Source organism: Callithrix jacchus, chromosome 18 (genome assembly GCF_049354715.1).
Source record: "Callithrix jacchus isolate 240 chromosome 18, calJac240_pri, whole genome shotgun sequence".
Lineage (NCBI taxonomy): Eukaryota > Metazoa > Chordata > Mammalia > Primates > Cebidae > Callithrix > Callithrix jacchus.
This window is the reverse complement of record NC_133519.1, coordinates 52,421,751-52,447,072: the sequence shown is the minus strand read 5'-3', so window position 1 is coordinate 52,447,072 and position 25,322 is coordinate 52,421,751. Positions and strand designations below refer to the sequence as shown.

The following is a 25,322-nucleotide window of genomic DNA, read 5'->3' as shown; positions in this document are numbered from 1 at the left end:
ACTATTTTTTCTTGCCAATTTCTGTAGATTGGTGGCAGTAAAATGCATATTTTGGTCAGAAGAAACATATAGGGGGGTCCCTAATTGATAAGGGATTTACTTGTCCAAAGCTTTAAGTGTAGGTTACTTCTGTTACAGAATATATTAGCTAAAGTAGAATAGGTATCAACATTGCTTTGTATCCTCCTAAAGCTACTAGCCGCTGGTCAAATGAACCAGCTGTACTTCAGTACTTGTTCTTAGGGAATTTTACCTACAGTCACCTTCATAGGATTCATTTTTTATTGTCATTGGCACAATATATTTTTTTTTTGTCACATTAATCATATCAGTTCACAGGGAAAGTGGGACCTCTCAGCACTTTGATGCAGGGCTTGAACACCTACCTGCTTGTTTATTTTATGAGCTCAGGAAGTTGGCTGTAAAGAGAAAATGTATGCCTTAGGACTACAACCTTCATCCCAGCGGGCACCTGGAGACTGCTGCTCCTGCTGCCTTTCTTCCTTCTCCTCCTCCTCTCTTCCTTCCTCCTTCTCCCTCCCCCTCCCCTTCTGTACCCCCTCCTCTTCTCCCTCCTCTTTTTTTTTTTCTGGTAGAAACAATTACATGATTCACTTTAATTCTTCTTCTAAATTCCCAAAATATTTCCATAACTGGATGCTCCATTCAGTGATGTTTCTTGCCATAAGTGACTATTCCAAACAAAAATATTCTTTACCATAAAGATTGATCAATTCTAGGGTTTTTTTATTTTTGGTGTTTTTTTGTTTTTTATTAGTCAGAGTCTTACTCTGTTACCAGGCGCCATGCTGGAGTGCAGTGGTGCAGTCTGGGCTCACTGTAACCTCCACCTCCCAGGTTCAGGCAATTCTCCTGCCTCAGCCTCCTGAGTAGCTGGGACTACAGGCGCGTGCCACCCTGTCCAGCTAAGTTTTGTATTTTTAGTAGAGATGGGGTTTCACCATGTGGTCAGGATGGTCTCGATCTCTTGACCTCGTGATCCACCTGCCTCGGGCTCCCAAAGTGCTGGGATTACAGGTGTGAGCCACTGCGCCCGGCCCCAGTTCTAGGGTATTTTTTTATTGTTCAGTCATATAGAGCCAATTTGCCTGATCATACAGCAAGGCAATTGGCTAACAGATCAAGAATGTGAATATCCAAATACTTCCTGGAGTCTGTGAACTTCAGTTCTACCCTTAAATAGACATCTCTCATTTCTTGCCTTGCCTTCTTTTGTCAAGCATTAACTATTTGGAGTTCATGTTCTTACTAGTTTCCAAATAGCACTGCAGCCAAATGTATCCTGCAGTAAAAAGTTATGAGTTAATACAACGTACAAAAATATGATTAGATTTCAGAATCCTAATGTTAAGTAAAAACAAATGTGGTGAATACTCCTTATAGTATAATATTTTCATAATGTTCAATATGGAAAGGAATTAATACATTGATGGGGGACTCATATAGGTAATAAAACTATTTTTTAAAGGCATTAGGTTAATAAAAAATTTCTTATCTGGAGAAAAGATAGTAAAAAAATTTTTAATGAACAATTTTAGATGCAATGTTATGAGTAATACTAGTTCAGAAGATGAGTAGTGGTTCAGAGATGTACATTGTACTATTGTTCTGAATGATTTATATATATATATAGTATTTAATTTATACACACGAGCTTTTGAGAAAGTTATTTTATGGCATCTATGAGGTGTTGTGTCTGGTTAGAATCCTTAGGTTTTTCAATAATCTAGCATATAACTAGGATAATATAAATGTTGGAAAAACCTTTTTGTTCTTCCAGATCTTTTGGATCTGGGTCTTATTTTTACCCTGGAAACTAGCAATTGTAATAAGGACCAAAAATAATAGAATGACTGAGATTCCTCCCAGCACTGCCTATTTAAAAATATGAGACTGCATTCAAATACGATTCCAATTATTACATTAAAACCAGTGTAAATAAGTAAGAGTTATACTTTATTAAGAAAAGAAAAATAAATATTTCTGTACCTGTGCAAATTATGTCTTTTGGTAAAGAGATAAGCTATTATTGGAGGGGATAGATAATGAATAGATCTTGATGCACAGTCTGGGGGAATTATATTGGGCCAGGATCATACATGCAAATAGGAAAATTTTAGAATCTATATTATCAGTCTTTGCTGCTTCAGAAACAGGAATTATTACATTCATAAACTTGGAAAGGTATTGATCATTACTTAATCAACCTTATATCGGTGGTGAAATAATTGCAGAGTAAAATGTCTGTGGGTTGCCTCTGAGGTAGGAGGTGAGACTCAACTCCAAAGATGGGTCTCAGACAGCAGACCAGATTGAGGACTAGCAGAAGCTATGGACAGACAGAACCAGCTTTCCAAAAACACACACCCCAGCGTGCCATGCCAGTTTACTGTTGCCATGACAACAACTGGGCGTTACCACCTTATCTTTTACAACCAGAAAGTCATCATCCACAATTTACCACCATTTCCTAGTAATTTATGCATAAACCAGCCCTTAATCTGCATGTCACTAAAAGCTGGTATAAATATGACTGCAAATGTGCCCGAGGTGCTCCTCTTAGAACACTGTCCTGATGAAGGGGAGCAGCCACAGAGCTGTGACGCTGCCTGAGCTGTCGCACCATGGGAGCCGCAACATTGCCACTTCAGTAACACCCTCCTGGGCTAAGCCCAGGTTGCTTCTTGCCAGCCCTGTATCACATCCAATATTAATAACAGTCTAATCCAGGAAGAAACATGGTAATAGAGAATCTTTTTACTTCAAACCTAGGCTGGGTGGTGCTTCTTATATCAGCAACAAAGAAAATGGCTTTTATAATCATGTCCATTATCATCAGTTCACAGTACGAAGGCAAACAGAGCATACCCACGAAAATAGACTCAAGAGAACTTCTAACTCTGTGTGTAGTGTAGTATTAAATCTGCATTTTCCTCCCAACCTATGTATCTAAATATGTTACGCTTACAGTGGACATGCAATACATTTTTGGAATAAAGTAAAATTGTCTCTGAATCCCATCTTACATAAAATGCCAGAATTAAATTAGAATAGTTCTCAGCTGTTGGTGATGCAGCTTAATTTGACGGAAAAAATATAATGTAGTCACACAATTAGATTTAAATCCCCATTCTGAAGTATAGTAGTCACATTATCTACTTTTTTGGATGGCTATGACTTTATTTGTAAACTAAATTCATTTACATTGAAGGATTGGCAAGAGGGAAATGCCTGGCAAACAGTAACTCAACAAATTGTAACTAGTACAACCATTTGTAAATATCACAAAATAGAGACTCTATCACATAGCAGATGCTGTGCTTTGCTTTTTTTTCTTCATTTAACTTGTATTATATATAGACAGACCCTCCAGATTTGAAAAATCTTTAATATGATCCACATTACTAATGCGTTATATATGGGGCATTATGCGTAATTTTGTTTCTGTTTTTAATTTTCCCACCATTATGCTGCCGATGATACTAGAATATTTTTTGTTTTGTTTAGTGTTCATATTATAATAAAATAAAAAGCAAGTGCATTAATGACTGCTACACTGGAAGTGCTCAGTTAACGTTAGCTAATATTATTATATTTATATATATATGATTCATTTCTAAGACATGCTATTATAGATAATTATTGAAGCTGGAATTATATAGTATGAAAAACATTAACTGTTATTCAGTAGTCTCTGTTAACTAATATAATCAAGAACTGTTCAAACATTTTTCTAGAGTTACATTTTACAAGTTATTGATATATTTTAAGATGAAACTTATCAGATGAATGAAACTTTGAAACATGAAACAGCAATATTGTTAGAAAATTAGTTAATGGCTTACCATCAAGAGTTTTGCAACATAATTTATTCTAATAACTAAATAACAAGTTTTGTTTTGAGATTATCTAATAATATATTTAAAATAAAATTATATTTTAATGTCTCATATAAATATAAACATATGGAATAATGTAAGCTATATTAAATATGTGTTTTATACTCCATGGACCATTAATGGCATAGCTACAAAATATTTTAAAAAATCACACAAGGCTATACTTAAAATGGAGTATAGGTAGAATTTGGAAACATAATGTAATAGTTTAAAATTCATGCAACTATTGGAGCTGTATAACTACTGTTTGAATCTTGATTCTACTCAAAGCTCTGTGGATTAGTTCAAATTCTTCATATTTGGATATAGTGGAATAATAGCTCTGGAGAATATGTTTTAACATAATAATTATATATAAATTCACATTATATATCACCATTTATCTGTGGCTAATATAACTGACTTGATAGTTTGACAGAAAAATTCTCTCTTTTCTCTCTCTCTAAATATATATACATGTGTGTATGCATATATATTTGCAGATTTAACACACATATATATGTGAAGGGCCTGTGTAATCATTTATCAATTTATATATATCATGAATCAAATTGTATATATATTTTTATACTAGCATGTATATATAGCTTTTTGACAATATCTTGACACATTACACTTTGAAATATAGTTCTCTTGTGGATATAATAAATAATAGCTCAGCAAAACATGAATCATGTTTTACACATCAGATATATATATATATCTATGTATATATATTTCATTCTTTTATACTTAAAATTAATTAGAAAAGAAGCATACACATTCCTGTCTTTCTTTTGGTTACTTCAGTAAAAATGTCAGTGTTTCAGAAAAATCAGTTCCTTCTTATTTATGGAAGAGTTTATCAGAGCATAAAAATATCTATTGTTTATATTGCTGTAGAATATATGTTGGTAACTTTCATACACCATTGAGAAATGGTTCCAACCACTTGCATTCTGGGTTTATTCATGAAACACATAAAGTTACTGCTCTATATTTTCTCCTTTCTTCTCCATAGGGGCAAAAGGACTATAAATTTACCATCTGCTCTAAGACTTTCATGCCATAAAGACTGCAGTTAAAACTATGGTAATAGCTCAGTTCAGACAAGAATGATACCTTAATTTTCATTTCTTATAGGGTAAGTTAATTAAATCCATTAAAACCATTTTATGCCTCCATAAGGCTACTCAGGTTCTTGCTTGCTGCCATTTTAAAATTCCAGTCTAAATTCTGCATATTTTTTGTCTTCATAATTTCATTCCTACAAAGTCCAGTTTTATAGTGTGTTGGCTCACATATTTAGCAGTTAAAATATGTTTAAAATAGTATATTTTATACAGTTTGTTACTGAGGTTAAAATTTTATTGTTATTGAACACAAATACATCTATTGAGTAAAATAAATCATCTAAGCATTCGTCTGTGTCCAGTATCATGCTGATTGCATGCACACAAATGAGCATAATACACAGGACCCCAGAGATGAAAAGTCGATTCTGAAGCTGCTCATTCTATGTCACCTAAAGTGAATAAAATTCATAAAATACAATACAATAAGTATATTATGTGTCACAGTTTTAAATACCTACAATGTAAAAGTTATCAGGTCTTGTCTTCTGTTTCTAGCCTAGTGTTGGATACCAAGTAGGATATTGTTGGAATCAAGTTTTTTTTTTAAAGCGTTTTAAGAAAATAGAAGAAAGACAAAATCCATTTGGTAGCATTTGTGAAGACGTGTTGGAGGATTCTTTAATGATTAAAAATTTTTCCAGGGTGAGAAATAGAGGAATACATATACGTAAAAGGAAACAACTTGTTATTCATGTAGTGATTCCCTGCATTCATTAGTGACTCAAAATTTAGTAAACAATTTTGTGGAATTCTTTAATATTTTAAGCCAAAAGTTCATTCATTTATTCAGCTGGCAAGTATTTATTGATTGCCAACCATGTGCCTGGGGATGCAATGGTATTCAAGACGTGTTGAGCTTAAATTCTCCTGAGAAAGAATAAATTCAGGTATAGTGTGTGATGCAGGCTAGAGTACGGGAAGAAGAAGGTGGTCTGGGACACAAAAGGCGCATCCATTGAACTCCAAACACTTCAGAAAACACTTCGGTTAAACAGATATTTAAATTAAAGGGCATTAAAATTGTTACCGAGTATGTTGCTTAATGATAGCTTAGATTATAGGCAGAGAAGCTGCGGATAACTCCTTCTCTAAAATTATATTAATTCCCTTTGAAACTGTTGTTCTTGCTAGTTAGAAGACTTGGTTCAATTAAAATACACACCAACTGTTATTTAGTTTTAACTTTAATTTTGTGACTGTCCCACTCCAGAGTACTTTGAAAACTTTAAGAGTGGTTGACGTATTTCTTTCAAGAGTGAAAAAATAGAATTCTTAGATAACTTTCTCTTGGAGTCTATGATTGACTACTAATTAAATAACTTTCTGAAATGTATTTGATATATTTTCTGCTAGTTGTCTACTTGAAATAGTCTATTAAAAACTCGAAAACCCTCAACTTTAAAAAACCACTGCATTTTTCTTCTCAGATATCGAAGCATTCAATGTTTTTACAATTATCCTCAGTTTGATTAATGCAATATTTTTAGTTTTCAAAAACTGCGAATGAATACATATTATCATGTTCTACTCCATCTAAGCGATGCCTTTACCATTTTCTTGTAAAAACATCTATCGTATAATTTACAATATATTTCTTTTCATAAACATTCACAGACACAAAATTAATAAAAGCAGATTGTATAATGTATTCATATTAAAGAACGTTAAAAAGGCATATGTCATAAAATTAAAGATGTTTAACTCAATGGAGTCTAACTTTAAATTAGCATTACTCTGGAAAATATTTCTTAATTCTGAGATGAAAAATATTTCCAAGTCGAGAACACGTGGGAAATAGAAACCACTGAGGTTTTTATTATCCCCACACCCATCAAAACAAAATTCTATGTTCCACAAATATAATTGAGCATCTACATTGAGCACCAGAAACTCTTACAAATGATAATGAAGATAAAAGAACGAGTGAAACTGATAAGCTAGCATAACCAGAATCCTGGAAGTTATTTGGGGATGTTGGCTTTCTTCCCTAATCCATGTACTCATTCATACATTAATTTTTTTCATGATATATTGAAGACATTATCTTTTCCTGTTTGACTACTGCAGTACTAGGTATTGTGAATTCAACAGTGAGCAAAATAAGCTTAGATTTGTTTTCTTATTACCTACTGCAAAAGATAGAATTTATGCAAATAATCAAAAAGTTAATATATAGTTATATTGAATATAATGCAAGAAAATTAAATGCAATATGTAATTGCAAGGTATAAAATGGCTTTTCCTGAAGAACTGACATTTAATATAAAGTTGAAGCCTGTCTAGAAAGTAGTAATATTAATTTTAGGGAAGGGATATTCCAGGCAGAGCACTTAATGTTTAAAATTTCTACAACATAAAGGAGTGAGACACATTCAAGGACCTGAGAAAAACCTAGTGAATGTGGCATGAGAGGAGCAAAAGGAGCTGACATTAAATGAAGAAATAAGTACGAACAGGCTGAGTGGGCCATTGCAAACTATATTGACTGTTTTCTATTTAAATAAATTTTAAAAACCATTTAAAATGATTATGGCATTAAAAAATTGGTAACAAATGACTTCTAGACAGAATTGCTGTGTGAATGGTTATCTTTTTAAAAAAGCATCTTTTGAAGAATAGACGTCCATTTTATAACAAAATCTAAATCCGGCCTTCTTTCTCATTGGTAGCATAATTTCTTTACAAATTTGCTAAATTTAACAGTTATTAAGGTGAAAGTGTATATTCATGCCCCTTTGTTTTTATACTCTAAGGACAATATATAAACATAGTATTTGAAAAAGGATTATTTTCTTGAATATAATTTTAAAAATAACACATAATGTTAAAGTAGAGTTTTCTATGTTAAATGTGTTAGAGATTTTGGTTTAAGTTTAACTAATATTACCTTTGACCCTTTATGCTACCTAAATGAAACTTCCGAAGCTTTGTAAAATACAGTATCAGGGCCAGCAGCATGGAATAGCAGAGTCAGATTTTCCGTTAGTGTTAGTGAGTCATCTTTAGTGTTATTTGTTCCTTCTGTAATTATTTTCTTTTGTATCAAGGAGAGAAAATAAAATACACTGATGAAATATGGGTTTAGCTAATCCTACTTTTAAACATTGCACACAGTAGGATTTATGAGCAACCATCTCACTTTCATATATGGTTATAAGTAAATATGTAAGCCTAGGCTTAGAAATAGCATACTTTTTGCCACATTCTAGTGTCAGGAAAATGATAAATTTAATTTAGATTGAATATCAGCAAATAGACTCTACCGCTTAATGGGAGAGCTGCGAAATCATATTGTAAGGGCCTTAGACTACGAGGAGAGAAAGAAATGAAGATATTTTTATCCATCTACTACTATGGCTTGTTTATCCAAGGAAATGCTCCTTACCAATAATCAAAAGTGGTTTAACAATTCTACCAGCAGTTTACGCAAGGTTTAGTTGGTCCACATCCTTACCAGGAGATGGTGTGTTCATTTTTGTTCTCCCTCATTCCAATATGCTTGTGTAGTAGTAGCAATTTGTGGTACTCTAAATATTCTGAAGGTACTTGCCACAAAAATGTTAAGTGTATCTTGTATAAACTACAATAAACATAATTATTACTCTCTGACAATACCAAGTGATTTTAGTGAACAGATTCTTACCCATTGTTGGTGGGGACTTTAGTACTTTTGTAAAACTACTTTAGAAAATAATTGGACCATATTGAGTTAATCCGAATTCATGTATAAACAAGGATTCTTCAATTGCACTCCTACGGGTAGATGCTACAGAAATAAATCCTTATGTGTACTAGAATATATACAGAAGAATGTTCTCTGTACTATTATTCACAGTGACCCCATACTGAAAGCAATTCAAATGTGGATTAGCAATAGAAAAAATAAATAAACTAGTTCTATTTATACAATGGATCACTACAATATAATAAAAATGAATGTACTGCATCTGCTGACACATTAGGATGAATCTTAAAGTATGTTAAAAAAATCTAAATGCAAAATTATACTCTAGCTTTTATTCTACTTGTATAAAGCTCAAAACATGACGCAAACTGTATTTTTAAGGATTCATGCTTATGTAGTAAAATTATGAAAAAAAGCAATCATTAAAAATTCAGAATAAGGGTTGTTTTATTTTGAGAGAGGTCTGTGACAGAATAGGAAACATACGCAAACTAGACACACAAAAATTTGGAGGGAATTTAAAGAATGTTTGATTGGCACAGTGGCTCATGCCTGTAATCCTAGTATTTTGGGAAGCTGAGGTGAGTGGATCACCTAAGGTCAGGAGTTCGAGGCCAGCCTGGCCAACATGGCGAAACCCTGTCTCTACTAAAATTACAAAAAAATACAAAATTAGCCAGGTTTGGTGGCCTTTCCCTGTAGTCTCAGCTACTCAGGAGGCTAAGGCAGGAGAATTGGTTGAACCCAGGAGACGGACTCCTCTCAAAAAAAAAGTTAGCAATATTTTGTTTTTTTAATTTGAGACGGAGTTTCGCTCTTGTTACCCAGGCTGGAGTGCAATGGCGCGATCTCGGCTCACCGCCACCTCCGCCCCCTGGGTTCAGGCAATTCTCCTGCCTCAGCCTCCTGAGTAGCTGGGATTACAGGCACGCACCACCATGCCCAGCTAATTTTTTTTTTGTATTTTTAGTAGAGACGGGGTTTCGCCATGTTGACTGGGATGGTCTCTATCTCTTGACCTCGTGATCCACCCGCCTAATATTCTGTTTTTTAACTTGGATAGTGTTACACAGGTTTGGATAAATAATCTATGTTGTATTTGGTTGCTCTTTCATGCAACATTGTAATTTAAGAATGAATAGATTTGTTTATGTTGCCATTTATGACACCATTTGTGTCCTGTTGCAAACTTAAACTTTGGAGCACAGAAACTTTCTAAAAGAATAATATGTATAAATTAAGAAACTAAAACACATTTTTAATATTTTGATTTCCAGTACTATCTTTTAAAATTTTGTTTCTTCTCAGTGTATGCCAATTTTTGAATTTTGTTTTCTTCTAACTTATGAAGCTGATTGAATACTTAGATCATCTATATTCAGTATTTTCTTTGGTGCTGTCATCATTAAATATTAGCTTTTTCGTTATTTAATTTTTACAAGCACACGGCAAAGCAATTCCTTCATGCGTAGTTGCTGGATATGTAAATCATTGCATTTGATTTTGAGGCCACTACATATGAAACACCTTTCAAATGTACATGCCATTTAACCAACAATTTCATCTCTGTGCATCCTCCACAATTAATTATGTGTATGTGCAATCAATTTTTCTCATGGATATATCATCACATTGTTGTTAATAGAAGAATAAAAAAGAAAATAACACAAATACCCAAATCCTTGATTTTAGGAAATTAAGTAATGCTATAATCATACATAATTATTTGGATTTCCTTGAACTTTGATGAAAACATTTAACAGCAAGCAACAGTGCACACTATGTGTCAGTAAGGAAGAAGTTCAGATGAATGATTCAAGATAAATCAACCCCAAACGATTCTATACATAAAACAACAAATAATGTAAAATGCTAAAATAATCTATGTAAGAAACTCTTGGACAGAAAGGGAATGTTTACATAGAAAAAAAAGGAAGCTATACCTAACAAAAAAAATTTTAGCTGTCACTAGCTATCAGTATGATCATTAACAATTCACTTAACCTGTTGGAATGTCAGTTCCTAACAGTTACAATGGGAATAAATATATATGAGCACATATTAACTTCATAGATTTTTGCGACTACGTTGAGGTAAAATATATTTTTAAATTTATTTTTACATTTTAAAGTCATTATGAAGGTATAAGTGTGATACAAAAAAATTGTGCATGTTTTGTGGTTGGGGTTTTTTGTTTTCTTTTTTTGAGACAAAGTCTCATGCTTGCCCCGGTTGGAGTGCAGTGACTTGATCTCAGCTCACTGCAAGCTTTGCCTTCCCAGGTTCAAGCAACTCTCCTTCCTCAGCTGGCGCAGCTGGCCGTATTTTCACGTATTTGAACATATGTACGCGCTTATGATACCAGCACCGCAATAAAGGTGCTTGATGTGTCTATCACGTCTAAAAACTTCCTTCTGTTATTTTTGTGAGCACGTGGTGAAAGAACTCTTAACATGGGCTCTATTCTCTTCACATATTTTAAATTTGTTAAAAGCGGAACCGTAGACACAATGAATTAATGGTGTATTTGAGGAAATACTCAGTGTATTTGAGGAAACAATGGCTCATCCAAAGAGCAGCCGCAGGATCAGGTTTGCAGGGCTAACCCCAGCAGCGTTGAGCGTGTATGCGAAGGTGGGAGTGAGCAGCTGGCGCAGGCCTTAGGCAGACCCTGGTGCTGGCAGCGGAAGGCGTGTGGTGCCTGGTTCGGCGGCAGCCTCGCAAGGAGTGGGCGTTGCTGGAGCCCAGAGCTGTCTGCCCGGCCACAGCAGGTGGGTCCCTGGCCGCACCCCACAGTCACTTGCTCAGTGATTGAGAAACTGCCACAATTCAGAAGAGACTGAGTACATGTAACAAATTTCTGAAACAGAGAATGTTAACTAGAAAAAAAAGGAATTTAAATAATGTTTAGAGTTTAGTTAATAATAGTTAATGGCAGTGTCCTCGTTTTGATAAATGTACCATTTTAATGTAAGCTATTAACAATAGAGAACTAATAATTATGTGGTTTTCCACTGTCTTTATAACTTTGTGTAATTTAAAATTAAGCTTAAAATAGTTATTCAAAATAATTTTTTACATCCATTAAAATGTATTTGATCATTTATTTTTGCATTTGCCATGACTTAAAAGTCACCAATTGATTAAATTATTTATTTTATGTTAAATCCACACTTCCCTTGAGACAATGAGTACTTGATGGGGAAATGGCAGTGGAAAAATAAAAAAAGTAAGTGAGGTAAAATGGCTTTAAACTTCATTATTAAAGTATGACATTTATTTTGAGCATGACTGCATGATTAAAATTAAACTTTCTTGTTCCTGGGCAACAACCTAAGATGTTTGATGGACATTTGGTATGTCTTACTTGAATGTTGAAAATATATGAAAATTATCTTAGGAAAAATTATTGTGACTTTAGTATAGAATAAGATATTTAACTAGTGACAGACTGACAAAACTAAAAATTGGTAATATTTCTTTAAAAATTTACATCTGCTTTTCAAGAATACCAGTAAGAAAAAAATATATAAGCTTCAACTTTGGAAAATGCATTTAAATTATTATCTATCAGCTTTGGAAAATACATTTAAATTATTATCTATCAATATATCTACCTATTTATATCATCTATCTAAACTCAAGTAATATTATAAAAGTGAGAAACGAGTATTAATAAAACTATTATTGAGCAAAAATTCAATTAAACATGCTCAAAAGTTTTAATAGCTCTTTCACAAAGTATATGGATTGCTTAGAAAGACATACAAGTATGTTCTACATTTAGTGTGTGAAAGACTGCAGGTACTATGTGGCCAGCTGTCTGCTTTTGTACGTGAACATTTATTGGATCACACCCACATCCAGTTGTTTATATATTGCCTCTTGCTGTTTTTGAGCAACAATGGCAGAGTTGAGTAGGTTAGAGATACAATGCATGGTCAGGAAGCCAGTTTTTTATTTCCAGTTTGACCCTTTAAGAAAAAATTTCTCTGACTTTACTATTCAATGATATACACGAGAAAAGGTCAATTTTGTTACACTAGAATGACTACAAAAAACCAAATGTAAGTATCTCTCAGGGTTGCCACATGTTGGGTGCCACTGTCAGAGTCACCACCTGCAAGGGTCTGTCTTGCAGACTATTTAATTGTAATATTTAGATTAGTGACAGATGAATAAAGTACACTGACACACAGATACTACGCTTTGCTAGTTCAGCTGAGGGACTGGGCTGCTTGCAGACTCTTTGGAGAGTGTTGTAAACTGCCGCAACTGCTGTCCTTTACTAGCTAGAGAGACTTGCATTTATTTAGCAAAGTTTAATTGACAAAGGCTTCAGTCAACACCACTAGAGGCTGAAGATTAAAGCACATGTTCTGATGCTTAAATCAAATACTTTTAGAGGATAGTTTCTTCGGTTAACCTCCCCGAGAGGGTTGTCTGACTTACAAGTTAGTTTTAAGACTAACATGAGTATATAAGTAAGTTAGGTAAACTCCCCCACATACTTTAGCCATTTTCTTTACTTATTAACTAAACGTAAAGGGGATTTAGGTTTCTTTCAGCTAAGAAATACATAAAAAACTTTTAGGCCTTTCAAAATAGTTTGAGGCTGTATTTTATAACTTTCTCTAATACTTTACCCTTAATATTTTTGCCACCACCCTGAGTGAATTTCGACAAATATCCATATCTAATACTGATGAGCATAACTAACAATTTGAACTCTCATTCATTGCCTGCAGGAATGAAAAATGATACAGCTACTTTGGAAATAATTTGGCAGTTTCTTACAAAGTTGAATAGGTACATACCAAAAGGCATGGTAATTGCACTTCTAAATATTTAGCCAAGAGAAATTTTGTTAAAAAAGGAAGTGTTGCTGGGTGCGGTGGCTCAAGCCTGTAATCCCAGCACTTTGGGAGGCCGAGGTGGGTGGATCACAAGGTCAACAGATTGAGGCCATTCTGGTCAACATGGTGAAACCCCATCTTTATTAAAAATACAAAAAAATTAGCTGGGCATGGTGGCACATGCCTGTAATCCCAGCTACTCAGGAGGCTGAGGCAGGAGAATTGCCTGAACCCAGGAGAGGTTGCGGTGAGCCAAGATCGCACCATTGCACTCCAGCCTGGGTAACAAGAGCGAAACTCCATCTCAAAAAAGAAAAAAAAAGTTTTAATGTTAATCTCTGTATTTAATTGCAATATTTAGATTATATATACTTCTAATTATTGATATACTTGGATTAATATATACTTTTTAGTTCTACAGGGTTTCTTTGTTTTATGGTTCAGTCTCATTCTTAGGCAGACCTTTTGTCTAGAGTTGGTTTCTCAGTGTTCTTTGTCTTTCTTCCCAAGACAGAAAATTCTCTAGAATCTTTAACAAGTCTTGCATCACAAGAATTTTTCAGCTCTTTTACAAGATCCTTTCTCCTGGTCAAGGATCTTTATCACCCTGGGCTTATGATGGTTTCTTGTGGCTACTCTTCCCCTGGAAGTGTATGGATTTTGCTTCTCTTTCTCTTGTAACAAAGGCTTCCATTCCACAGGGGGAAAGGACATCGTAGAGGTACGTGCCTCTTCTGTAGGAGCAGCTACTGTTTTCTAACATGCCTGCAACACTCTAGGAAGCTTCTTTGGTATCCAGCCCTGCTCTCAATGTCTCACGTGAACCCCCATGGAGGCCAGTGAAGAAGAAATTTTTAGTAAGTTCAAATTCCCTTCACAACTTTCAGGGTTTCTGATTTCTCACTCTCATCTAGTAATTTGTCACTGGACCTTTCCAAAGTTCTTAAAACTGTAGCTAAAATCACCAGACCCTCTTTTAAGCTGGACTTCTTTTCATCTTATAGTCTGCTGCAGGGAAGCTCTTGTCTGTCTCTCCTTTAAGACTTTTGTCTTTCCTTAGATTTCAAACTAATGGGTTGCCCTGTGACTTTAGGTCTCTAATAAGCTCAAGTCAATACATGATCTTTGTAATGCAATAAGAAAACCTTTAGACAAATTTGACAGTTTGCTTGAACCAAGAATGATTCATTAATTGAAAAGCATTCAGAACCAGAGGAGCTTAGGAAAGTTTCACCCAGCAGCATGAGCAGCAAGCTTTTATAGGCCAAGCAAAGAAATAAGAAAGAGAAATTGATAGGCTAAAATTAGGTGTCGTCCTTATCTGGGTATGGTGTGATGAGCATTTGCTTTATTTGAGCGTGATCTGATCCTTGGCTACCTGTGATTACCTGAAGTTTAGCTGTTGTGTTTGGCTGAAAACCAACAGTTTGTTACAAAAGTATACTAATAAGTTTGGTTTTGCCTGCCTGCCTTCTTTCCTCCTTTTTCCCCTTCCTTTTCCTCTTTCCCTTTCCTTTCCTTCCTTTCTTTTGTCTTTTTTTTTTTTTTTTTTTGAAACAAGGTCTCAATCTGTTGCCCAGGCTGAAGTGCCCTGAACTTCAGTTTTCAGATCACAGTTTTCTACAACCCTGAACTCCCAGGCTCCCACCTCAGCCTCCCCAGTAGCTGGGCCTACAGGCATGCATTACTATACCCGGCTAAGTTTTGTATTTTTGTAGAGATAGGGTTTCACTGTTTTGCTCAGGCTGATGTCAGACTCCTGGGTTCAAGTGATCCACCTGCCTCCACCTCCAAAAATGTTGGGATTATACGCATGAGCCAGCATCCCAGGCCTTGGTTTGTTTTCTTAGTAAGTTGTGCTGCACTTTGTTCCATAGGAACTAAAAGTATCGAGATATAGTCTTATGTTAAGGACTCTCTGCTTTTTAAATTTTGCAGTATATTTGTTTGTTTCTCCCCCTACTCCCACCCTTGGTGATAGAAGTAATGCTCTTTTTAGCTTTTCATATACTAAGCAGAAACTAAAAATGTAGGCTTACCTTCTTAAACCCAGGATGTTGTTGCTATTTCTGTCAGATAGACTGACAGAATCTTTACAGATTATTTTGGAGTTGATTTTGAACACATTTTTTATAATTTTTTTAAACTGAAAGGAAGATAGAAGTTTCCATTAAATACTCCTCTTTTTGAGATTTTGAAAGAGAAGTTATCTTGTATTTAAAGGTAAAAACACATTTCAGGGGCTCTGTTCTCTGAAGGAATAGGATTAATTACAAACTTTTTAAATAATGAGAAATATAAATTGGTCATATAATATAAAACTAATATTTTTAAAATTAACTTTATTAAGGTAATTACCATAAATGGTTTGGTAATGTAAAGCAAATATACATGAAAAATACAAAAACATCCTAAATAACGAAACTTTTAGAGTTCTAAATCAGGAGAAGTTGATACATTGACCTCTTAAACTGTTTCTACTTTCTTTTTACATGAAAATTACCTGTGCCTAGTAATGTCAGTTAATAATTTATTAACCTGTTAATTATTAAAGATTGAGATCTTAACTTGGAAATTCACTTTGTTTTCAAATGTTCCCCAAAGAATTAATGAATATTTTAACAAACAACACTTTTGCTATGTCTCTAATTTTATAAATATAAATTTTAAAAAGACTTTACCTTTTATCTAAATAAATCAATGGCATATTGTAAAATCAATAATCAGAAAAATACTTCTATCAGTCCTGTTTATATAGCATTCTTGCTATGGAACATTATCTAAAGCATTCTAGTTTGAGAACAATCTGTATACATAGTTCTTCTTTGAAAGTTCTTTCCATCATATAGATTGGTGGCATTCAATTATTTTTAAAAATTTGTCTTTGTTTTGATTTGCTGTTGTTTTCAGCCATGGTGCCTTTATTTAAATGAAAACCTAAGCAATCTAAATAAAATTAAAAAGATAAAACTAGTTTAGTTCCTTTGTTGAAAGCAGCGGCAAGGTCCTGGCACCTAGGAACATGTTTCGTGCCTCTTTCTTCCCTTGATATTGCACAGCTCATAAAGGGGCATGCCTCTCTGGGTCACATTTTTAAAATACCAATCCAGGTGAAAGCTATTTTTTGAAAAAATGTTGAATGTTTCTGGATGGATAAGTAAGCATTTCTTTATTTAGATATATATTTTAAAAAACATTGCAATATGTAGCAAAATATGAACTTCAGTATCTTTTTCCAAACTTTGACAAGTTCATGAGGTGTTATCTGTTTTCAGTATTTAATTCTCATTACAAGAAATTACAAATGAAGATGAAAAAAAGAAACATGCCATTTTTAACTACAGACATTTGAATGCCATGCCTGCCCCGGAGAGTGCGGCTTTCAATAATCTCTAAGCTGCTCCTCTGGTTAAATTGTGCAGTTTTTATTCCAAGAACAGTAAGAAGTTAAACATACTTGATATTTAAGGAAAACAGGGGCACCAAATAAAACTCAATAAAACAATGAAATATATGGGAAGCACTGCCATGTCTTCTAACAATGCTTGGTCTGTGCCTTTTCTATTTCCACCTTGAGGAATCAACACTGAAAGATAAACAAAATTCTGCTGCCGGGAGATGTTCCAAGATGAATCCAAACCACAGCTCCCTTTGCCACTAGCGCCAAGTCCACCTTTACTATAGATTTAAAACAATACATGCCACCATGGTTTTTCTGAAGCACATTGAAAAATGATAGTAGTATAGTTTCCTTTAGCACTTCTCAGGTTTATAGGAAATGTGAGTATTGAGTCATGTGTTGGATCACATAACTGTTGTTTTATGGATCAGTATTACATGAACCTGCCACCCTGAGGTCCATAAGATGTGACGTTGGTCAGTAAGATGTGGCAGAATTAAGTTGTGTCACTTTTGGGTAGAATTTTCTAGAACTTGTCTATATATTTTCTTTTTCTCTCTTCACAGTTTCCAACAATGTCCAGAGATTGTTTGAGTCCTGAGTAAGGAAAAACAAACAAAATAAAACAATGCAAGGTGATTGTGAAAAACATGAAAAAGAGTGGGAAAACTTTTTCTATGTCAGTAAGATTTAAGAATTGTTTTTACTAAAGCATTAACTAGCTCATTCAAAATGATATAGGAATATGATATTATTAAGCTGTTTTATGAAAGAAGACATTTTGGTTTTAAACAGTGGGCAAATAAGATTCTGTCACTGACCACTAGAGGATACTGCTTTCTCTTTAATCCAGGAGTTTTTGATTTTTGTTGGCAAAGTTTCAGAATTCTGTATGGATGAAATGGAATGGAGAGGGAATGTGAAAGCTTCTGAAGTGGAAAAGTGGACCTCCAATCCATTTCAGCCATTTCAGTGCTGCTTTCGTCAGCGACTCTATTCCCTCAGCCACTGAAACATTATGTAAGATTTTAATTAACCTAATTTTCGTCTCTCAATTTCTTACAATGTGCCCTGTTAATGAAACAATTGTGTGATCAGAAAAGGAATGGTGAGGGGAGTATCCTTAGAAAAGTGAAAGTTTGAGAGCAAAGATTTTGTATGGTGTCTTCAGCCCTGGTCCTTAGGGGCAGTCCTGCCCATCGCATGCAGACTCCTCTGATCAAAAGTGCTAATTATTATCATCACCCAACTGTAGCTTCTTTGAGCTTTTTAGGAGGATTTTTCTCCAGAGAATATCTGTCTTAAATAAGGAAAATGAGTGTTACACTTTCCTTTAGCGTTACATTTTTATTTCTACATTAATGATTTTTCATTTGTTCTTGTCAGTCTCCTGTGAATTTGGCTAATGTGAGCTCTTTCTACTTAAGGCCACATTCAGCTAAGCACATGCAAATATTACAAAAGGGATTCTGGAAGTTTGTGACCTTATCTCAGCCTGTGACACTGTGAGGCCCTGCCTGGACTGGGAGCTAGAGATTCATTAAATGATAGGCATCATTTCTACCTTGCTGATCTGTACCTTTAATGTAAGGTAGCGTTGTTTATTCTTTAGCTGTTTGTTAACATTTTCTGTAGTTTTAGCACAGTAGAAAGCTTTGCGAAATGCTGAGCTGAAAAGTGAGCTCAGCTTTCACCAGAACATAAATTTCATTTGGAGTGTATCAGACTTTAAGAGTATGTATATTATACCCTTAAATCTTTCCTAGGATTCATATACTGAAAAATTAATGTATACACACACACACACACATTTATCTGTATCTGTATGTGTCTATACACATACACACATAAATATGAGAAAGATTTATGATATCTTTGTGCCCTGAACAACTACTGGCACTTCTGAATGTTTCTAACCTTTCAAGAAAGCATATTAGCATAAGGAACAGTATATTCCAACTTCAGAAATTTCAACCTTGGTAAGATTTTTAATTTAAAATTATTATTTGAAATACTAAAAGTGATATTATTATTTCCTGAAGCACAAAGAAACCGTAAGTTTAATATAATTATTCAGAACTAACAGAAAAAAATCTCACAATGTCTCTGCTGAAAATCGCAGTTAAGTCTCATATTGTGCTTCTCAAATATCAAAGTAACACATTGGAAACCTTTGCAGACAGTAACCTGAACAAACGGCAACTAAAGTTCACAGCACAGAATAAAATAATAAATGTCCTGATTTTTTTCAATGATACTTATTTTTATGCATTTATATGGATCTTGAGGCATTTTTCACTGCAGCATCTAGGAAGAATAGAACATTTGGTAAATCTGTATTGAAACAGATTTGGGGTTTTGGGGTCTTCATTCTCCAATTAGATGTTCTCTTTTTCTCCATAGTGCTGAAGTTGGAGAGACCTTTGAGATGTTACCATTTTTATTTTTCTCTAGCTTGGCATATTTCATTAAATATATTAATGTTCTTAACTGATTGAGAAGTAGTGTTGGATTTTATCTAAAAATTAAAAAAAAGAAACAACCGATAGTGATATCGCTTGTCCACGCATTTCCTGGACATTTGACTTTTTATCCTCTTCTCTCTTTTTTTCCTAATTTTCTGTTACCTGATGAAAAAGATTTTTATGGGTCGTGTAGTCAATTAGGATATGTTGGTCCAATTCTCCAATTCTTTTTAAATTTCAGTTGTTATTAGTAATTTGATCAGAAATTTTATCATTAGATTCATTTCATTTTTTTTCAATGTGTTATGATTCTAACAGTGGAAGGAATCTTAGCATGACTAACTCCATTTTTCCTGTGACTCCCTACCTCCTGTGGTCATATCCTTTAGGTTAAAAGCATCTGCTTAGTTTGCTTGTAGACCAGCTAATTATAGGAGAAATTTAGGTTGTAGTTCAAATTTAAGAAACAAAAAAACGATAAAAGTTTTTTTTTTTTTTTATCAAAACTAACTCACAGGGAGATAAGGAAATACATATACAAATCATGGTATTTTGATAAAGATTTACAGGAAAACTGTGATCTGAGCTAGTGCATCTGAACAGAGGTCAGCTGACGAACCACAAAGAATTTTCACAACCTACTGGGACCCTTGCTGATGCCTAGGTGTCTGAGGTTGTCAGTCACCTCTTGACCTCCATCCCCTTGTTTCCGCTTTCCTTTAAAATAAAAATGAGCTTAAAGTTTGTGCTATCTGAAGATGGTTCTTTGGAACAGAAGCTCATCTTGGTTTGCTGGCCCTCTGAATAAAATCACTTGCCTTGCCTTATTGCCTTGTTTCTATATCATGCAGCAAGTGGTAGAAGCTTGAACTTACTTACATGATCAAACCAGATGAAATATATTCCCCAAATTAGAAGAAAATACACACACACACACACACACCCAGCCACCCACCCACCTTTGACATTTCCTGCCTAAGAGGCAATCCTCTCAGGAAAATTAAAGTGATAAGCTAATATGCCTAAATCTTTACAACCATGATATGTTACATTTCTCCATTGTCTTCAATTCATGCATATTCCTGTTTTAAGTCATTCCACTATTCATACTTTGACTTGTGGATTCAGATTTTCTCCTTTTTCTTCAATTGACTTTAAATCTATTACTTACCCCCCAGCAAGAAAGATAGATTCTTCTTTGCTGGTTGAAGGATAGGATTAACCTTTCATTCAAAATATGGTACTTTTCAGTGGGATTCTTCAATAAAAGAACTGGAAACAGAAGTAGGTCTTCACACAACTGCCTGATGAGAATTTCAGTCTGTAATGTGATGTACTGTATTCCTTTACCTTCAAAAGAGAACATGAATGATTGCATTTGCAAGTCAATGAAGAAAATGACATGTGAAATTCTTTGTTATTAATGTTCTGCTAGATGGTCATTTACCTGAAAGGAGCAAATTTTAGGAAAATTGAAACAGTAAAAATGCAACTCAGAAGAATGGTGATTTCATCCAGAAATTGCTCTGGAATATATTAGAAGACTACAGGGTCATGTTAAAAATGGTCTGCTTCCCCTGATACAGAGAAAATCCAAATAGTTCAAGTCGTGTATAACAAAGTGTTTGTCCTTGGATATAAAATAATATTTTAGTTTTACGACATCTTTTGTAACTTTAATGTTTATTAATAGTTGCCCACATCTGGCAAGCATAAATAAACCTGTCCTTGTTATAGAAGTTTTTCTAGTTCTTTTATAACCAGGGGTGCAGTGGTTGATTCCAGAGTCTTTTATTCAGAAGAATTATGTTTTATTCAGAAGAATTATTAAAGTTCAGTTAGCACAAACTTTTATTCAGAAGAATTATAAGAATTATAGATTCCCGAGTCTTTTATTCAGAAGAATTAAATCATAAGAATTATAGAGGTGGATAGTGTTCTGTATTTGGGTGGCATCCAGAGAAAAAAGATAGATGTTTCCACCTCAAACATTCCAAAAGCATTATATAAGATGTCTGCAAAAATATGTATTTGTACCCCTAGATATTGGTTCTTAATATAAATTTTGGCAGATTAAAATCCTGTATGATTTTATAATCTTTCAAGCCTTGAGATTTTTTTATAGCTTCTCAATGGAACTTGGAGTCTGGTAAAAATATTTATGTTGAATGCAAGTATTGTCAATATATTTCAATGAAAATATAAATTATTCTTGTTAAAGATTCTTTTCCTTTCCATATACAGTTAGTACTCCTAAAATTCTTATTCTTTCAAGCATGAAATGGATTAAAAAGTGGCATGAGCAGCTGTCATTCCCACAATGGTAAAATATAGAAATCATTTTGGTAAAATATAGAAAATATAGAAATCATTTCTGCTGGCAAGGCTGTTTCCTTGCCCAGACATTTGCCATACGGCAATCTGGGAGTGTATACAGTATAGAGTATCTTGATACATGAAGATTGAGGAAGGATTTTTTTTAAGAGATGTGTTCTTGCTCTGTTGCCAAGGCTGAAATGGGGTGATTACAGCTCACTGCAGCCTTGAACACCTCTTTTCAAACAATCCTACTGCCTCAGCCACCTGAGTAGCCAGGATTACAAGCATGAGCCACAGCACCCAGTAGTAAGGATTTCTTAAAAGTTTCAAAACCAAAACATAATGTGCAACGTTCCAGTGAAATATAATAAAGTAAAGGATATTTTATTTAAAGAAGTAAATCAAAAAGTAAATAGGAAGAAAACAAATGTAAGAGAATATTCATAATGTCTAGAATATATAAAGATTTTTGCAAATCAATAAAAGAGGGGAGAGTTAAGAGCAAAACAGGTAAATAATATAAATGGACAATTTGTAAAAGGAAACAAGTAATAAAAGGAATATATTTGTTTGAAATAATTAATATTTGGACATGGAAATTTTTAAAAGAATGATATAGCCATGTCCACTACATTGGCAAAAGTTAGAAAGTCAAAAAATCTGCTGGTAGGTGTTGGTGATATGCACTCTCATGCATTGCTGTCAGGAGGGAGCCCAGAAGACAGTCATTCTGTAAATCAATCTAGAAATATTCAAGCAAATTAAGTGTAGACATAATGTATAATAATATAGAGGTAGTGATACATTTCAAATATATCCCTACAGTATTCCAAATGCGATATTTATAAGAATGTTCACTGAACATTATTTATGGTGTAGGGATTCAGAGGTAATACAGCTTTTTGTTATTAGAGAGTGGTTTGACAAATACAATGCGTGCATATCATGAACTATCCCGAAATAATTAAAAGTAATAGATTAGACACACATATAGTAATAGAGATTGGTTTTAAAACCATATTCCTCCATGAAAAATACAAAAACTAACATAAAGTTAAATATATACCAATAAAATAGAACACAGGTGTATCAAATATATACAAAATTAGCACATAATAATGGCCTATTGGAATGTGAGGAAAATTTAGTTTGATAGGATAGATGGGAATAAAAGAGGATAAGACTGAATAGCAAAGGAACCCTAATGTTTCAACAGTGATACATTAACATAAGCAAACAAGCAACTAATAACAAATAATTGAACAAGTATCAAAATATGTGCAATAAAAATTGAAGAATATGTGTTCATGCCCGTACTTACCTTTTTAAAAATCTAAGCATGTATTATATATATTCCTGCAATGTTGTTGTTTTCTAGGTATTTTATATTTTTATTGCTATTGTGAATAGGATTTATCTCCATTATGTGTTCTAACCTGTCTTATACACTGTATAGAAGAATAATTTACTCTTTATTTTAGGATTTTAAAATCAAAACCAACATTTATTAATACCAAAATAGTTGATGTTATTTCCTGGGTTTTGTGGGCAAAAAAGTATTTCTTCTGTAGAAAATTATTCTCATTTTCAGTATTTGTAGAATTATTTTCTTTTCTAACTGAATTGTTTTGAAATAACAGTGCTATTATGTGTGAGCCCACAGCATCTTGTTGGCTGTTCTGATTTTTAGTATTTATATGGTTTTTGTTTGTCTTCATAGCTGAATTATTGGAATATAACAGCTATTTTAAACAAAAGTGGTGAATTCTTTCATCAATGTCTTGTCATTCCATTGTTGCTTTTATAAATGATTTTGACTTTAGATAGGTGACATATTTATTGTCACATTGGAAAGTTTGCTTTTAATCATAACTTACAATTATCTTTCTCTGCTATTTGCATGATTTTTATAATAATATTCTGATGTCATTAAAATAAGAACTTCTAACATACAAACTATACATTTTTAATAGAAAAAGTTCCAATAATTATTGCAATTGTAAAAGTAGACTATATTCCTAAGTATGTGTAGGATTTGTAGTTTTTTTAAGTTGAGCAGAGGGGACAGGGTGCTTATTAGTTTTCTGTTGCTTTGCAACAATTAGATAAAACATTAAAACTGCAAACATTTATTATCCCGCATTTTCTATAGGTTGGAACTTCAAGCATGGAATGGCTGGATTCTCTGCTCAGAAACTCATGATGCGGCTGAAACCAAGGTGTGCTTGTGGGTAAAATGAAACTCAGAATCTTCTTCCAAGTTCTTGTTGAAATAATTCATTTATATGCAGTTGGAGAAATGAGGTTCCCATTTTACTTGAACTGTTGTATGAAGGTCATTTTCAGCAACTAGAGGCTGCCACAGCTCTTTGCTATGTGGCTTTATGGGCATGAGACCTCTGTAGTCAATCTGACTCCACACTCTGAAGGACTCTATGCTTGGTTTAATGCTCTGTTCCTATCATCTTGAAATTATTTGATCTTTAAACTCGTGTTTTGTATTTGAACCCTGATAGAAGAATGGGGCATGTTCTGAGAGCTTGGAACCTCAACTCATGTCATTTCCTCTCCCCGTCACTCTCTTTCCAGCAGGGGCCTACATAGTCATGAAATGGGTAAAGTGGAGGTTGTACACATTTGCACTGAAGTGTTTCAGTGGTGGACGCCTCATCTGAGTAGGCAGCATCCAGCCTTGTCAGGTACTCATCCAGCTAAAGATTGTGTTCTTGCAAAAGAGAACCTGCAACTTCTGTCTCACCATCATCAATCCAGGTATCTACCATGTCTTGGAGCAAAGGTTAGAAGACCCTTGGGATGTCCCTCTACTATGGGTTGGAATAGTGTGCCTGTGGCAAAGAGAGATAACAGGTTTCGCTTTCCCAGACTCCATCTCCAGCTAGATTACATCAGATCTATCCAGAGGCTGGCAGGAGGCAGAACCCTTTAGCTGTCAGGCCTGGTGCTTGCTGTTCATCAAGGGTGGCGTTCTCAGGAGCATTTACGAGTTGATACTTGCCCCATGAGTATCCCTGCTGCTGTCTTAAACTGCATACCCTTGGGCTGGCTCCTGGTCTGGAAGGGCCCTTTCTTTCTTGTTCAAGTCTTCCTGAATCTGGGTTACAGTTTTTTTTTTTTTTTTTTTTTTCCTTCAGGCCTGCTAGAGCCACTGTCAGGGACAAGCTAAAAATATAAATTGTGCAATTTTTGTGATTCTGCAAGTTTAGATGCTCTAATATTTGCATTTAAAACTGACATCGCATGTTATAAATGGTAGCATGCATGCAAATAATTTATAATTTAAATTTTTCCTTTCTTAGAAAAATAAATAAAAGCCCTGACAGCAATTTGAGAGGGAACCACCGGAAGAAAATAATATAAATTTTAATACCTTTAACAGGACTTTTTCTTGTTTTTAAAATAAGCAGCCCTCATTTTGAACATGGGCACCCATAATTTACAGAGATACACAATTATGAAGTGGGCCCTGTACCCACATCCTTATGATTAATCCGTATCCTCCTTCCCCCTCTTCTTTTGTTTAATTTTTCTTGTTTACTTTCTT

At 34.1% G+C, this 25,322-nt stretch overlaps 1 protein-coding gene and 1 long non-coding RNA gene across 13 annotated transcripts in view; one reads left to right on the top strand and one right to left on the bottom strand.

Moving 5' to 3' along the window:
• The first annotated feature begins 4,602 nt into the window (after positions 1–4,602).
• The window catches only part of LOC118149216 (uncharacterized), a 98,992-nt gene continuing 78,272 nt past the window's right edge, over positions 4,603–25,322 (top strand). Inside the window, exons 1-5 of one of the 8 annotated variants that reach the window (XR_004736538.3) lie at positions 4,627–5,043; positions 14,278–14,433; positions 17,543–17,611; positions 23,913–23,979; positions 24,350–24,532. This is a non-coding gene — a long non-coding RNA (uncharacterized LOC118149216). Of the gene's footprint in view, positions 5,044–13,953; positions 14,434–17,542; positions 17,612–23,912; positions 23,980–24,349; positions 24,533–25,322 lie in introns of those variants that run through there. The other 7 variants (XR_008477733.2, XR_008477734.2, XR_013529254.1 and 4 more) reach the window with 7 other exon arrangements.
• LOC118149217 (uncharacterized) overlaps positions 15,890–25,322 on the bottom strand; it is a 468,469-nt gene continuing 459,036 nt past the window's right edge. For 2 of the 5 annotated variants that reach the window (XM_078355342.1, XM_078355344.1), the window contains 2 exons: positions 20,613–20,791; positions 15,894–17,573 (listed from right to left, as the gene is read on the bottom strand). The gene's annotated coding sequence lies outside the window, so the exon portion shown is untranslated. Of the gene's footprint in view, positions 17,574–20,612; positions 20,792–25,322 lie in introns of all 5 variants that reach the window. The other 3 variants (XR_013529253.1, XR_013529252.1, XM_078355345.1) reach the window with 3 other exon arrangements.